This window comes from Oryx dammah, unplaced genomic scaffold, assembly GCF_014754425.2.
Source record: "Oryx dammah isolate SB20612 unplaced genomic scaffold, SCBI_Odam_1.1 HiC_scaffold_13, whole genome shotgun sequence".
In the NCBI taxonomy this organism is placed as follows: Eukaryota; Metazoa; Chordata; class Mammalia; order Artiodactyla; family Bovidae; genus Oryx; species Oryx dammah.
In genome coordinates, this window is record NW_024070197.1 from 7,630,307 (window position 1) to 7,646,921 (window position 16,615).

The window sequence follows — 16,615 nt, forward strand, 5'->3', positions numbered from 1 at the left end:
GTGAGCCAAGAAACTAGGAATAAAAATTAAGCACCTTCATGTAAATAACATGTTTCATTCAAGTATGACAGCAGTGCAAAAGCCTTGACAAAAGAAAGGTTTAGGCCAGGTCAAGAAATAGAAAGGTAGCCAGTGGGCCCTGAATGGAACAGTTACATAGGGAGAAGGAAAACTTAAAGTTCAAAAGGTAGATAGAAGTCATACTATGTAGATCTGGTAGAAGAATCTGAATTTAATGCCAAGACTAGTGACAAGCCACTAGACGCTCTGAGGAGGTAGGGGGGTTCTGATTTATATTTCCAAAAGACTGCCAACTGTTGCATGGATAGTGATGGGAGAGGAAGAAGTGTGGGAGAGAAAGTTAATGAAGTAATCAGGCAAGAGACAACAGTGGCTTGGTCTGGAGCAACAACAGCGTACATGTGGACAAGTCGAAGAACTCAAGGTACATCTAGGAGAAGGAAAAAACAACATTCATTGTTGAATTCAATGAAAGTAAAAAGGAGGAATTAAGGATTTTCCTCAGGTATTTGGCCTAAATGACTAGAATTTCCAGCTTAAGTTGTTGAGGAACACCAGGGAGACAGATTTTTAATGTAGGAAAATCCGTTTGTATTTTGACACAACCATTCTGAGGTGGGTATCTTAGTACAGACATAAAGAACTCAACTGGAAAGAGGAATCTGGAGAAGATTTTGGTTAGAGGACAAATATGGGGTTATCTGTACGGGCATAGCTCAGAGATATTCCAGGTTCAGTTCCAGACCTCCACAATACAAGTATTGCATAAAGTTAGTGACATGAATTTGTTTCCCAGAGCATATAAAAGTTATGTTTACACAATACTGTAGTCTGTTAAGTGTGCAATAGCATTATGTCTAAAACAGAGTACATATCTTAATTTAAAAATACTTTCTCATTAAAAATTGCTAACCATCATCTGAGCCTTCTGTGACTTGTAGAAGTAACATCAAAGATCATGGATTACAAATCAGCATAAAAAACATAATAATAATGAAAAAGTTTGAAATATTGAGAGAATTATCAAAATATGAGAAAGACACAAAGTGAGCAAATGCTGTTGGAAAAAATGGTGCGAACAGATTTGCTCTACACAGAGCTGCCACAAACCTTCAATTCAATTTGGTTTTTTTGGCTTCACCACACAACTTGCAAGGGATCTTAGTTTCCTGACCAGGGATCTAGTCTGGTCCATGCCCACTGCAGTGGAAGCATGGAGTCCTAACCACACAACTGCCAATGAATTCCCTCTTTGGGTAATATTTCTACACAAACACAGCTCATTTTATTGTGGTTTGCTTTATTGTACTTTGCAGATAGTGTTTGTTTTTTTTTTTTTTAACAACTGAAGGTTTTGTGAGGACTTCCCTGATGGTCCAGTGGTTAAGACTCTGAGCTTCCATTGTAGGAGACACAGGTTTGATCCCTGATTTGGGAACTAAGATCCTGTGTGCCGCACAGCACAGACAAAAAAGAGAGAGAAAACAAATAAATAAATATATAGAGAGATCCAGCAAATATATGAGGAAATCAGCAAAGTATGCATGAGGATTATGGTTTGACTTCAGGTGAGGCCTAAGATTGTGATTTTTTTTTTTTAATTGACAATTCATTTCAGTCTATGTGGGAGGCATAATTCTTTCTGAAAATTACAATACTTATAGCTCTTCTCACAATTTTACTAAAAAAATTTTCAAACATACAAATTGAATGAATTACACAGTGAACAGCTATATACCCACCCCTTTGATTCGACAGTTAACAGGTTGCTACATTTGCTTTATCTCATATTTGCCCATCCAGAATGAATAAACAGACAGATGTACACTAAAAGACCAAGCTGCCATGAGAACACAGCATTCAGGGTGGGGCTGAATGTTAGGACAGGAAATCAATATTACCTGAGGTTCACTCGTCAGGAGATGATGGTGAATTTGAAGTTCTCTCTTTGCAGAGACGCATAGAAGCCTGAATTTTCAAAGCAAGGTAAGAGGAAGGAATAAGCAGTGGTACTATGGCAGTCAATGAAGAAGGAAAAACTTGAGAATCCATAGAAATTTTAAAAATCTAAGCAAAGCAAATCAAGACTCTAGATGAAATAAATCAGTATGAAATCCAGAGGTGAAAACATGAGTATTTTCCTCTAAATGATTAAGTCATGAATACTAACATAGGAGAGGAATCCTCAGAGGCTCTGTTGAGATACTGTCAAAGTTTAGAAACTAGAAGATAAGTCACCATAACACGATTTTAAAGGTGTGAGGCCTTCACAGATCTAAAAATTTACTTCTTTTCTACCTGGATGTTTCTCATTCACTTACCTGGATCATAGATATTTCCCCTTTCTATCCATGGTTTGTCTCCTTGCTTCAACTTGAAGATTTCAATTGCTTTGGGACTTTGATACCCTATTCACAAAAAAATAACATACTATTTAGCAAAATCTTTGGGCATGAAATCTAAACACTGTTCAATGATCCCATTTATATTAACAGATTATGCAGCTACACCTTGGAAGTACCTTTCCCCTTGGAGTAGCAAAAACTTGAGAATCCATAGAAAGGAAAAAACAAAAATCTAAGCAAAACAAATCAAGATCCTAGATGAAATAAATCTGTCTGAGGCCTAAGGGGAGACTAAGAATCTATCATTTATAAAAATTCAAGTCATATGTATGGGTCAACAAACTCTGGTCAGTGACTGTAACTAAGACATTACACTTTCACATTTTAAGAGTGTTATTCATTCAGAATAAAGTACTCTTACAAAACAGAGTTTTCAAGAAATAAAGGAAAACTTCTAAAATATGACAGCAAGCGTGTTTTGTACCATTACATTTTAAAAATTAAAATTACTTAAAAATATTCATCTCATGAATGTCTCATCCTTTTGACATTTCTATTTTTATGTATCTTTTATAGTAGTATGGACATCCCTGGTGGCTCAGACAGTAAAGAATTTGTCTGCAATGTAGGTAACCTGGATTTGATCCCTGGGTTGGGAAGATCCCCTGGAGAAGGAAATAGCAACCCACTCCAGTATTCTTGCCTGGAGAATTCCACGGACAGAGAAGCCTCATGGGCTAGTCCATGGAGTCACAGAGTTGGATATGACTGAGTGATTAGCTCTTCCTTACTTATAATACATATAATAAATTTAGTGGAATACCTACATAATCGATTATATATATAAAGAGAGAGAAATATACATAGAGAGAGAAATATATATATATTCTGGGCTTCCCTGGTGGCTCAGTGGTAAAGAATCCACTTGCCAATGTAGAAGACACGGGTTCAATCACTGGTCCAGGAAGATTCCACATGCTGAGGAGCAACTAAGCCCATGTGCCACAACTACAGAGCCTGTGTTATTAAACCCAGGAACTGCAACTACTGAAGCCTCCATGCCCTAGAGACCTCCACACAAGAGAAACCACTGCAATGAGAAGTCTGTGTACTGCAACTAGAGTAGTCCCCACTTCCTAAAGAAAAGCCCACACAGCAAAGAACAACAAGCACAGCCATAAATAAATAAATTATATATATATATATATATAGTCTGTGTGTTCTGAGGAAAAAAAAAACAATAAATAAATGTGTTCTTTAAAAAAAAAAGAATATGTTACAGAAACAGTAGGCAGCCCACACAGCCTGCAGTATTTGCTATCTGGCCCTTTGCAGAAGAAGTCTGACAATCTCTCTTACACCATTTGTACTTCAGATATTTGAAATCATTCCACAACTAAGAAAGGAAAGGCTGCTGAATGGGCACAATGCGTGGCACAGGGGAACAGTCCTCACCCACAGACAGGAGGCTGCTATAGTTCTCCAGCATCATGTCCTGGTATAGGTCCTTCTGAGCAGGGTCTAGTAGACTCCACTCCTCCTAGGTGAACTCCACAGCCACATCTTCAAATAATAACAATCCCTGTAGTAACAAATTCTTCTTTAATCTGGGGTGATTCCTTGATGGTTTGGAAGAGACGTATAGAAATCTAATCATTTCTACTGTGTAGGCTGTATCCATATATGTGATATATTATCCAGTGTGGAAGAATGGAAAATCTTATACAGACATCCTGTTACTCTAATTCAGCCACCCATTCACTCAATCATTCAGAAGGTTTTCTGAAACGTGGCCATTAAAACCTCTTTTAACCTTGACACATCTGCCATCTGTGTGCATATGTGCATATGCTGAACTATGGGCAGGTGATATCCAAACGAACACTCATGTTCTTACCCTCAAGAGGCCTTCACAGTCCACAAGTTAAACAGAAACAACAAGCACTAGAATTAAACATGAAACACCTGATGATGCTGGAACTGTAAGACACTGAAATATAGACAATGTCTAACGCATGCAAAGGCATAACACAGTCTTAAAGATGAGAGGGCTAACTTGAAGAAACACAGATCAATTTGAAGCAAGGAATCCAGAAACTGAAATTAGGAATTTCAATTTATAGACTGACTACAAATTAGATGGACCAGAGATCAAATTGCCAACATCTGCTGGATCAAGGAAAAAGCAAAAGAGTTCCAGAAAAACTTTCTGCTTTATTGACTATGCCAAAGCCTTTGACTGTGTGGATCACAATAAACTGTGGAAAATTCTGAAAGAGATGGGAATACCAGACCACTTGACCTACCTCTTGAGAAACCTATATTAAGGTCAGGAAGCAACAGTTAGAACTGGACATGGAACAACAGACTGGTTCCAAATAGGAAAAAGAGTACATCAAGGCTGCATATTGTCACCTTGCTTATTTAACTTATACACAGAGTACATCATGAGAAACGGGCTGGAAGAAGCACAAGCTGGAATCAAGATTGCCAGGAGAAATATCAATAACCTCAGATATGCAGACACCACCACCCTTGTGGCAGAAAGTGAAGAGGAACTAAAAAGCCTCTTGATGAAAGTGAAAGAGGAGAGTGAAAAAGTTGGCTTAAAGCTCAACATTCAGAAAACAAAAATCATAGCATCTGGTCCCATCACCTTCATGGGAAATAGATGGGGAAACAGTGGAAACAGTGTCAGACTTTATTTTTGGGGGTTCCAAAATCACTGCAGATGGTGACTGCAGCCATGAAACTGAAAGACGCCTACTCCTTGGAAGGAAAATTATGACCAAACTAGACAGCATATTCAAAAGCATAGACATTACTTTGCCAACAAAAGTCCGTCTAGTCAAGGCTATGGTTTTTCCAGTGGTCATGTATGGATGTGAGATTTGGGACTGTGAAGAAGGCTGAGCGCCGAAGAATTGATGCTTTTGAACTGTGGTGTTGGAGAAGACTCTTGAGAGTCCCTTGGACTGCAAGGAGATCCAACCAGTCCATTCTAAAGGAGATCAGTCCTGGGTGTTCTTTGGAAGGACTGATGCTAAAGCTGACACTCCAATACTTTGGCCATCTGATGCTAAGAGTTGACTCATTGGAAAAGACTCTGATGTTGGGAGGGATTGGGCACAGGAGGAAAAGGGGATGACAGAGGATGAGATGGCTGGATGGCATCACTGACTCGATGGACATGAGTCTGAGTGAACTCCTGGAGTTGGTGATGGACAGGGAGGCCTGGCGTGCTGTGATTCATGGGGTCGCAAAGAGTCGGACACGACTGAGTGACTGAACTGAACCAACTAGATTTAACACAGAAGTGAACTGGACAACAGATCTGAACTGCAGAAGACAGCAATGGAAAATGCAAAAGTGAGGTTGAGAGATATGAAGGACATAATGAGAATGTCAAATTTACACCTATTCTGAATCTGAGAGAAGAAAAAAATCTGAGGGAAGGTAATAATCAAAGATATAAAGGCAGATTATATTTTAGAAGTGGTAAAAGACAAAACCTCAGAATGAGAGAACTGAAGAATGCCAAGCAGGAGGAAAAAGATCCACGGCTATACACACATGGAGGTAAAACTGCAGAACACCAAACTCAAAGGGAAAATTCAAAAATATCCAAAGGGAAACTACATATATATAACAAAAGAATAACCAATGTGATTTATTGCCTCTAAGTTCTCAACAGCAGGGATGACTTCCCTATTGGTCCAGTAGCTAAGGCTCCACATTTCCAATGCAGGGGGCCTGGTTAGATCCCTGGCCAGGGAACTAGATCTCACATGCCACAACTGAAAGAGACCATACACAGCAACTAAGACCAAACACAGCCAAGTAAATAAGTTAACTTATTTAAACTTAGTAATTTAAATAAGTAATTTATTAAAACTTCAGTGCCAGGAAAGATTTACTTTACTGAGGAAATGATCTACCTTCTCTGCACAAAAACACAAATCGCATAATGCTTTGTGTTTCTCTTGTTGGCACTGGGTTCCAAAATTATTGGAGATAATCTGGTAGAGCAACAAAAGAGAATGAAAAAGCTGACTTAAAACTCAAAATTCAGCAAACTAAGATCATGGCATCTAGTCCCATCACTTCATGGGAAATAGATGGGGAAACAGTGGAAACAGTGCCAGACTTTATTTTGGGGGGCTCCAAAATCACTGCAGATGGTGACTGCAGCCATGAAATTAAAAGATGCTTACTCCTTGGAAGGAAAGTTATGACCAAACTAGACAGCATATTAAAAAGCAGAGACATTACTTTGCCAACAAAGGTCCGTCTAGTCAAGGCTATGGTTTTTCCAGTAGTCATGTATGGATGTGAGAGTTGGACTGTGAAGAAAGCTGAGCGCTGAAGAATTGATGCTTTTGAACTGTGGTGTTGGAGAAGACTCTTGAGAGTCCCTTGGACTGCAAGGAGATCCAACCAGTCCATTCTAAAGGAGATCAGTCCTGGGTGTTCTTTGGAAGGAATGATGCTATAGCTGACACTCCAATACTTTGGCCATCTGATGCTAAGAGTTGACTCATTGGAAAAGACTCTGATGTTGGGAGGGATTGGGGGCAGGAGGAGAAGGGGACGAGAGAGGATGAGATGGCTGGATGGCATCACCAACTCGATGGACATGAGTCTGGGTAAACTCCAGGAGTTGGTGATGGACAGGGAGGCCTGGTGTGCTGCAGTTCATGGAGTCACAAAGAGTTGGACATGACTGAGGGACTGAACTGAACTGAACTGAATGGTTTTTCCTAGTCATATACAGATGTGAGAGACCATAAAGAAGGCTGAGTTCCGAAGAATTGATACCTTCCAATTGTGGTGCTGCAGAAGACTCTTGAGAGTCCCTTGTATCTCCCAAGGAGATCAAACCAGTCAATCCTAAAGGAAATCAACCTTGAATATTCACTGGAAGGACTGATGCTGAAGTTCCAATACTTTGGCCACCAGACGCAAAGAGCTGACTCATTGGAAAAAGACCCTGATGCTGGGAAAGATTGAGGGCAGGAGGAGAAGGGGGCAACAATAAGATGGTTGGATGGCATCACTGACTCAATGGACATGAGTTTGAGCAAACTCTGGGAGACAGTGAAGGATAGGGAGGCCTGGTACACAGCAGACCATGGGGTCACAAAGAGTCAGACACAACTTAGTGACTGAATAACAACACAAATACCCCTAGGGTCTTACAGTTTTTTAATTAATATTCTGACGTTAAAAATTCTGAGCAGATTCTCTGACCTGCATTCCCCTCCATTTCAAATTTACCTTGACACAGACATTATGGTTGATATTTTTCTTGAGATTCAGGCTCTTAAAAATGTGTCATTTTCCAATAAATCAATTTTTATAAGCCTCTACAAATACAACATGAAAGAAAGGAAGGAGTAAGCATGTCAAACTCACCTGGACTGTGGTCATTTTCTTCTGTTCTTCAAAAATGACTGGAACTGGGATTCTTTTGTTTTTCCAGATTGTCACTCAAATTCTGATCACAGACCTCACGTCTCAAATTAACATATCCCCAGAAGTGATCCTTTCCTGGTCCGGGAACTTCCTTCTCCTCATTTCACTTGATTCTAAGGACTTAAAAACAAACTCACTTTATTTTTCCTGGAGTATAATTGCTTTATAATGCTGTGTAAATTTCTCTTGTACAGCAAAGTGAATGAGGGACACACATACATATATCCCCATCTCCTTATAGCGCCTTTCCATTTAGGTCACCACAGAGCACTGAGTAGATTTCCCTGTGCTATATAGTAGGTTCTCATTAGTTATCTAGTCAACAGTGTATATCATAGTGATATCATAGTATTAATAGTATATACATGCCAAGCCCAGTCCAAAAGCCAATTCACTTCAATTTGTACATTCCCCTGGAAATCCCATGGACAGAAAAGCCTGGTGGGCTACAGTCCAGCTACAGTCCCTGGGGTCACAAAGAGTCAGACAGAACTAAGAGACTAAACCACCACAACTACTGGGCCATACCCCTTGCTGGTGTTGCTAAAGGTGCTGCAGCAGGCAGAGTCATGGCCCCCACACAGATATCCACACTCTAACCTCTGAAAGCTGTGAATATATTACACCACATGGCAAAGGGGAATGGAGGTTGTTAATGAAATTACAGTTACTAATCAGATGACCTACTAATCCAAAGATTCCCTGGATTATTCAGGTAGGCCCAATGTAACCAAATGGGCCCTTATGCGTGGAAGAAAGCAAAGGGACCAGAGAGAGATGTGATGTGATAAGAACTCAACATGCTGTTGCTGGCTCTGGAGATGGGGAGAAAGGGAACCAGGAGCCAAGGAGCATGGACAGACTCCAGAAGCCTGAAAAGACAAAGAAATAGCTTGTCCCCCACAGCCTTCAGGAAAGAACAGACTCCTGCTGAGACCTTGGTTTTAGCCCCGTAAGATCCATGTTGAACTGCTAACCCATAGAAATCTAAGACAATAGACTTGTGTTTACATGACTAAGTTTATGTTACTTTATCACAGATTGAAGGCAGGAGGAGAAGGGGCCGACAAAGGATGAGATGGTTAGACCACATCACCAACTCAATGGACACAAGTTTGTATAAACTCCAGGAGATGGTAAAGGACAGGCAAGCCTGGCGTGCTGCAGTCCAGGGGATTACAAAGAGTCGGACATGCCTGAGCAACTGACCAACAAAATCACAGAACCAACACGAAATCTAATATAGGTGTCCTCTAACATAAAATCCTAATTCTTGAAAGTTTCCTTTTGTTTAGAAAACCACAACATCTAGACCTGAAGGCAGTGCAATCCACATGAATATTGACATGCTAAGCAAATCATAAGTATTTTCTTATTTAATCCTTGCTACCAATTCAGATGTATCAAATCACTAGATTTATGTTTCTTTTTTTTTTTCTTTTTTTTCTTTTTTAAATTTATTTATTTATTTATTTTTAATTTTTACTTTACAATTCTGTATTGGTCCTGGCATAGATTGACATGAATGAAACAAGTCAAGGCTTAGAACTTAGAGATAAAGTATCTTGTCCAGAGTCACATACTTTCTCAGAGGCAGTGCTGAATTTCAAACCTGGACTTCTTCTCTCCACAGCTCATCACCTTAACCACTTTGTACTTTCTTTACCAAACAACCTCCAAAACTTTAGTTCTCTGTAGAGCTGGCTGAAAAAGTTTACTACCCATAATATCACACTAGAAAGTAGCATACAAGCTCAGTGCATATACTAGATGTCTGAAACAGCTCTTAGAACACTCAATGCACACACACAGAGCAACCTTCTTCCACAAAGAGAGAACTAGAACAGGAGCAAGTCCCAACACTTACTCCAAAGCAGCAAATCAAAGATAAAGACTCACGTTATAAGCTCGTTGATTCAGCGGGATCACCATGAGTTTCTGTTTCCACTCCTTCTGGCCACAAATTTTTCCAAGATAATTTCCCAATAGCTTTTCTAAACCCCCAAAATCACAGACCCACCTCCATTCTACCCACCACAACTGTTCTTTGATCTCTTGTTGTTCAGTCACTAAGTCATGTCTGACTCTTTGCGACCCCATGGACTGTGGCACACCAGGCTTCCCTTACCTTCACTATCTCCCGAAGCTTGCTCAAACTCATGTCCATAGAGTCAGTGACGCCATCCAAGCAACTCATCCTCTGTCTTTAACCTCTGGGTACATGCAATTCCACTCAGTCGCCAACCTTGAATCACTTTACTCTATGCACCAGGACCAGAGATCTGGATGAGAGAAAACATACAGAACTATTTATAGGACTATCAAGGACCATCAAACTCAGGACTACTCATGGGGAGGAGAACATGAATACAACATCTCGGCCACATTCAAATTTCATAATCCCCTGTTCACGAGTCCTCCTGTCCCTCCTATAATGAATGGTAGGATTTCCTGATGATTTCTTGGCACTGCACACATTCACTTTATGGCATCACTCCTGTCTCCCTAGAAGGGCCACCTGCTTTTCCAGAAACACACACATGTACAAAGAGAAAAATATGAAGCCTTAAAGAGCAAAGTAGGCCATAGAAAGACATTTTCATAAGCTTCACAAATTAATATCAAAGAAGCTTATTTCTTGACCACAACACAACAAAATCAGAAATGCAAACCATGGTGTATGTATATGTTTAATATTTTTGTGTTACCTTTGCATGGAAAAGGCACCTCTTCTGTACTTTTGGAATGATCTGTATAAGAGATATGGCTTCCCAGGTGGCTCAGTGGTAAAGAATCCGCCTGCCAATGCAGGAGATGCAAGAGAGAAATATTAATGACAAATTCAACACATCTATAAAAACAGAAACCAAAACCTGCATATTCAGGGGGGAAAAAAATGTAAAACCTTCAAACTAAAAAGGTAGTATAAATGAAACCTCTGAATTATTCAGTAGTAAATGACAACAAATCCTGTGGGTGGGTGAGAGAACCTGGATAAGCAGAGAATCGTTAACATGCTGCAGAAAAGCCTAAGTATGTAAGTCAAGCCTATCCAAGTTAATTTACATGTACAGTTAATGTGACTCCAGTAACCTTGCAACTGGTTCACTCACCTGACATAACACTACTGCAGCCATTAAGAAAATGTAACCATTTTATACGATGGAAATGTTCACAATTAGAAATAAAGTGATAAAACCAACATCTGTTCCATGTGCATCTGTGTGTGCTGAGTTGCTCGGTCATGTCCAACTCTTGCAACCCCATGGACTGTAGCCCACCAGGGTCTTCTGACCCTGGGATGGGACTTTCCAGGCAAGAATACTGGAGTGGGTTGCCATTTCCTCCTCCAAGGGATCTTCCCCAACCAAGGATCAAACTCACATCTCTTACATCTCCTATGCTGGCAGGCGGATTCTTTATCACTGAGCCACCTGGGAAGCCATATCTCTTATACAAGTCATTCCAAAGGTATGGTAAAGGTGCCTTTTCCATCCAAAGGTAACACAAAAATATTAAACACATACATACACCATGGTTTGCATTGGAGATCAGCATTTAGGGTAAAAGAGATGTTTTTACTTGTATAGAATAAACCTGAAAGGGAATACACAAGAAAACTGTGGAGTAGACTTGGAGGCAAGAGAAATAAAACACATCTTTTATAACACATCACTAGATTATATCTATTTTTGAGAGAAGATAATGACAAGAGTGCTGTGTCATAACAAAAGTTTTCAATTAGTGTCTTGAGGAAGGTATGGGCTTAACTGGATTTGGATCAAATGAATGAATCTATCATCAAATCCATGCCCAGGAGTCCATATCTGAACCTCAAGCCTACCTACTCTCCAAAGCTCCAGCCTTATGCCTCTTCACATACACTAGTCACCCCAACAAAATAAACCAGAACAAACAAAAAACCTGACTCCAAGTTAAATCTGGGCCATAAATCCCCGTTCACTGGCACCCTTCCCCCACCCCAGGTTTCCCCATGTCTGAGCCCCACAGTGACAAGTTCAGTTCAGTTCAGTTAGTCGCTCAGTCGTGTCCGACTCTTTGCAACCCCATGAATCGCAGCATGCCAGGCCTCCCTCTCCATCATCAACTCCCGGAGTTTACTCAAACTCACGTCCATCGAGTCGGTGATGCCATCCAGCCATCTCATCCTCTCTTGTCCCCTTCTCCTCCTGCCCTCAATCTCTCCCAGCATCAGAGTCTTTTCTAATGAGTCAACTCTTCGCATCAGGTGCCCAAAGTATTGGAGTTTCAGCTTCAGCATCAGTCCTTCCAAAGAACACCCAGGACTGATCTCCTTTAGAATGGACTGGTTGGATCTCCTTGCAGTCCAAGGGACTCTCAAGAGTCTTCTCCAACACCACAGTTCAAAAGCATCAATTCTTCGGCACTCAGCCTTCTTCACAGTCCAACTCTCACATCCATACATGACCACTGGAAAAACCATAGCCTTGACTAGACAGACCTTTGTTGGCAAAGTAATGTCTATGCTTTTTAATATGCTGTCTAGGTTGGTTATAACTTTCCTACCAAGGAGTAAGTGTCTTTTAATTTCATGGATGCAGTCACCATCTGCAGTGATTTTGGAGCCCCAAAAAATAAAGTCTGCCACTGTTTCCCCATCTATTTCCCACCTAGACAAAACACTGAATTCATTGATATTCACCTACCACTCCAGTTCTTAATCACTGAGCCTCATGAGCAGAAATCGTTATCAAGTCAAACTTGGGTCGGCTCAGCCGCTGAGCAGCAAAGCCAATTTACTGACACCACTTTGTTGTGAAGCAAAGCCCAGCATTTTCTGCAAGGCCCAGCCAGGAGAACTGACAGCTCAGGCTTAGAAGACCTCAACTCCCTGATGCCTTTCAGGGGAAGGTTTTTTAAAGCAATTATTTGTGATGAGGGATGCAGGATTCATGACTTCCTACTGACTGGTTGGTGGTGAGGTAACAGTTTCAGGAACCTTCATCATCAACTTTCTAGTTCTAATCAGTCTGGGGTCTACAAGCTTGTGCTCAGCAAATAATCACATCTTCCACCCCGGCAGGTGTCTGAGTTTCTGCAGAACTCAAAGGTATGCATCAGATCCTATGCATATCCCTTAAGGAGGAACTAAGATTCCGTGAGCTATTGTTTCTTGCCTGTTTTTCCTTAGTTTCTGCATTCCCTCACTTCCCACTTCCCTAATTAGTCAGCTCTTTAGATATCCCTCAAAGTCCAGGAGATCAAAGCCTTTTTCTACAAACAAGAAAGGGGGCTGACAGAGAGGGCCTTTGGTACCCAAGAGGGCCCTTCAGGATCCAGCTCACTTTAAATCCCCCTTTCCTTTGATAGTTCTCAATCCTCAGGGGAACAGGGTGGGACACGGAAAAGAAAAGTTTTGGTTGGAGAGATCAATTATAAAGTCAGCAAGGGATTTTAGGAAGGCTGGGTTTCAAAACACACAGACACAAACCCTCAGTCAGCGCCTTGATCGCTTCTCTCTTCAGAGATTTAATAGCACTGACTGCCAAAGGGCGTATGACGAAAGCCAAGCCTCCCCAGTGACTGAATCCAAAAAATCCCCCTGAAGGCCTTCCACTGGCCTCGCAGACCCTACTCCGGATCGACGTCCCGCACACTACCCACCAGACACTGGGATTCTCAAGGCTCCGGGCAGCTACCAAAGGCTGAATTCACTTCCAAAATGATTCCCATTACCATCTTGTCGAGCGCAAGTCCCCTCTCTGGCTGTCGCTAGGGACGCTCCTGATCCGGCGCGACCTCAGAGCCTTTTGAGGTCTTGGCGTTCTGGCCTCCCGCCCAGCTCTATGACGTAACGAGACCACGCCCACTGCAGCGATGCGAGAGGAAACGGTCATCGCAGAGCTAGGGCTCAGAGCGGGAACTGAAGTCACTGTGGGGGACTTCTCTTTCCCTCCTCATTGTCGGTCAAACGCACCATGCTGAACAAGTTTTGAGAGGCTGGACCCTATCCAAGACCGTGGCGGCGCGGGCTGGATTCTATTTTGCCTTCTGGGGCCTACGGAGAGATGGCAGCGCCCGCCACCACCACGGAGAAGCACTATGGGGGCGGCCATCTTGCAGGAAGTGCAGTTCCGTACGGCGGAAAGACGCGAGGAGCCAGGTTAGGAGCCGCCTTTGGAAGGTCAATGAAGTTTGTAGGAGTGAAGACACGTTATAAACGCGGCTGTCAAAGACAGGGTGAAATCTGGAAAGGAGGTGGAGCGGGGATGGAGAATGAGCAAGGTCGGTCTGAGACCTGTTGAAGGGGCGGAGCCGCCGATGCTGAAGAGCGCGGCACCGTAAACACATGTACCGGGGGTTGGGAATGTGGCTGTTTCCAACTGCGAACCGAGAGGGGCGAGGCTTAAAAGGAATGCAAATATTTCCTTAGAAAACAAAGGGCAATTCCGAATAATTACATGGTGATATAAAGTATTACAGTGTTTGGGATCATTCCCAAATAAAACACTTAAATATTAACCATTATTTTACACAGAGGGGTAGTAGAGAATATTATCTGTACATCCTTTCTAGAGGGCAACTTAGAAATTATCTATACAATTTAAATTTTTAATTCTCATTGATGCAGAATTTCCAATGCTAGGAATTTTTGTTTGGTAATTTTTTTTTTTTAACTAGGAATAACCTGAGTGTACAATCAGCCGGTGAATAGTTTGGTAAATTAAACATAGATCTCTTCAACAGAACACTCTACAGTAGCCTTTAAAAAGCCAGTTATAGGGACTTCCTTTGTGGTCCAGTGGTGATGACTATGCTACCAGTACAGCCCTGCAGGTTGATCCCTGAACCAGGAACTACAATCCCATGTACCATGGGGTGTGGCCAAATTGAAAATAATAAAAATAAATAAACCAATTATGGAATTACCTGTTTTTTAAGCGACTTATTGAAAGGATGAAATATTGACGTCCAGAACAGCATTCATAATATGATCCTATGGCAAACATTACTAAGCATTTCAAAAATTTGAAGGGATTAAGAAAAACTTAAAAGTTTGATTAAATTTGGGGTATGGACTTGGAGATGGAATCTTCACTAAACTCAAAGATTAATGTAGCATCACAACATACATACTGCCTGCTCCAGTCTGGAAGCTCCTCAAAGTGCACAACTCTAAAATGTAAGCCCTCTCCCTTCCAAATTGAATTTTCCCTTATTTTGTTTCTCATCTAGCAGTCACCACTACACAGTAAATCAAGAATGGAGATGTGTTACCTGGATTGTAGGTTGATGTGAAGGTCAGAGGATCAACCCAAAATATAACCTATGTGTCACCATCACACTGGTCACTGATTCCTGTTAATACCATCTCAAAAATAACCTCAGAATCACTCCCTGTGCTCGCCCTCATTGCTTTACTCCGTTTATATGAATTATTACTGAATTTGCCCACACCAGCCTCAGAAGTGAATGCCTCTACAACCACCTCTTTTCCCATACCGCAACCATCTTCGTTATTATACCCTCCACAAAACCCTGAATTAGTTTACTGATAACAGACTAAAGCAAGATCTCAAGAGAATGCTTTTAAGGCTATATAGAGGCACACACTGAACAGATTCTCCATTATCATCTTCATTACTCCCTGCCTCCCACTTAATTCTTCCACTACTCTGCTTACTTCCAAGACCTTGTGGTCTCATAGGCTACCAAGAATTTGTGAATACTTTCCCTCCACTGAAGTCCTTGGCACACAGGAAGCAATGAGAGAATATTAGTAACCATGGCTGTTCTCTCATGAGTCATCTTAGATGTTACTTCTTCAGATAGCAGTCAGGGACACCTTCCAGGCCAGTCTCAAAAACAATAATACAATTATTAAATATAAAATCACAACTACATTGTGGTACTAACAATAGAAAGTACAAAAGGCATCCAATAGAGAAAAAAACAACATGTCAATACAAGGGATGACTGAAGATCATTATCTTTCTAGACCATCATGCTGACTTGACTGCCCTCCAAAAAGTACTATGAATTCCTCAGAGAGAAACTCTGTAATATTTTTGTATCTCCAGTTCTCAGAAAACTTGACTGGGTTTCAATAATGGACTATTAAATGTTAACAGGCTTCCCAGGTGGCGCTAGTGGTAAAGAACCCACTGGCCAATGTAGGAGACCTTCAATCCCTGGGTCAGGAAGATCCCCTGGGGAAGGAAATGGCAACCCACTCCAGTATTCTTGCCTGGAGAATCCCATAGACAGAGGAGTCTGATAGGCTACGGTCCACAGGGCTGCAAAGAGTCAGCCATGACTGAAGGGACTTAGCACACATCCAGAAAAGCCTTTCCTTGGGGAGGGGAAATCTCCCTCATTCCTGCTGCTGCTGCTGCTAAGTCGCATTAGTCGTGTCTGACTCTGCGCGACCCCATAGACAGCAGCCCACCAGGCTCCCACGTCCCTGGGATTCTCCAGGCAAGAATACTGGAGTGGGTTGCTGTTTCCTTCTCCAATGCATGAAAGTGAAAAGTGAAAGTAAAGTTGCTCAGTTGTGTCTGACTCTCAGCAACGGCCACAGACTGCAGCCCACCAGGCTCCTCTGTCCATGGGATTTTCCAGGCAAGAGTACTGGAGTGGGGTGCCATTGCCTTCTCTGTCCCTCATTACTACCTTACTGTAAATTACTATTATTAATATTAGTCATTTCTCCTTTATTTCTCCTCATAGAATTTATCACTTCCCAACATTTTATAATCCATTCACTCTCTCTGTCCTTCACTAGATTGTAT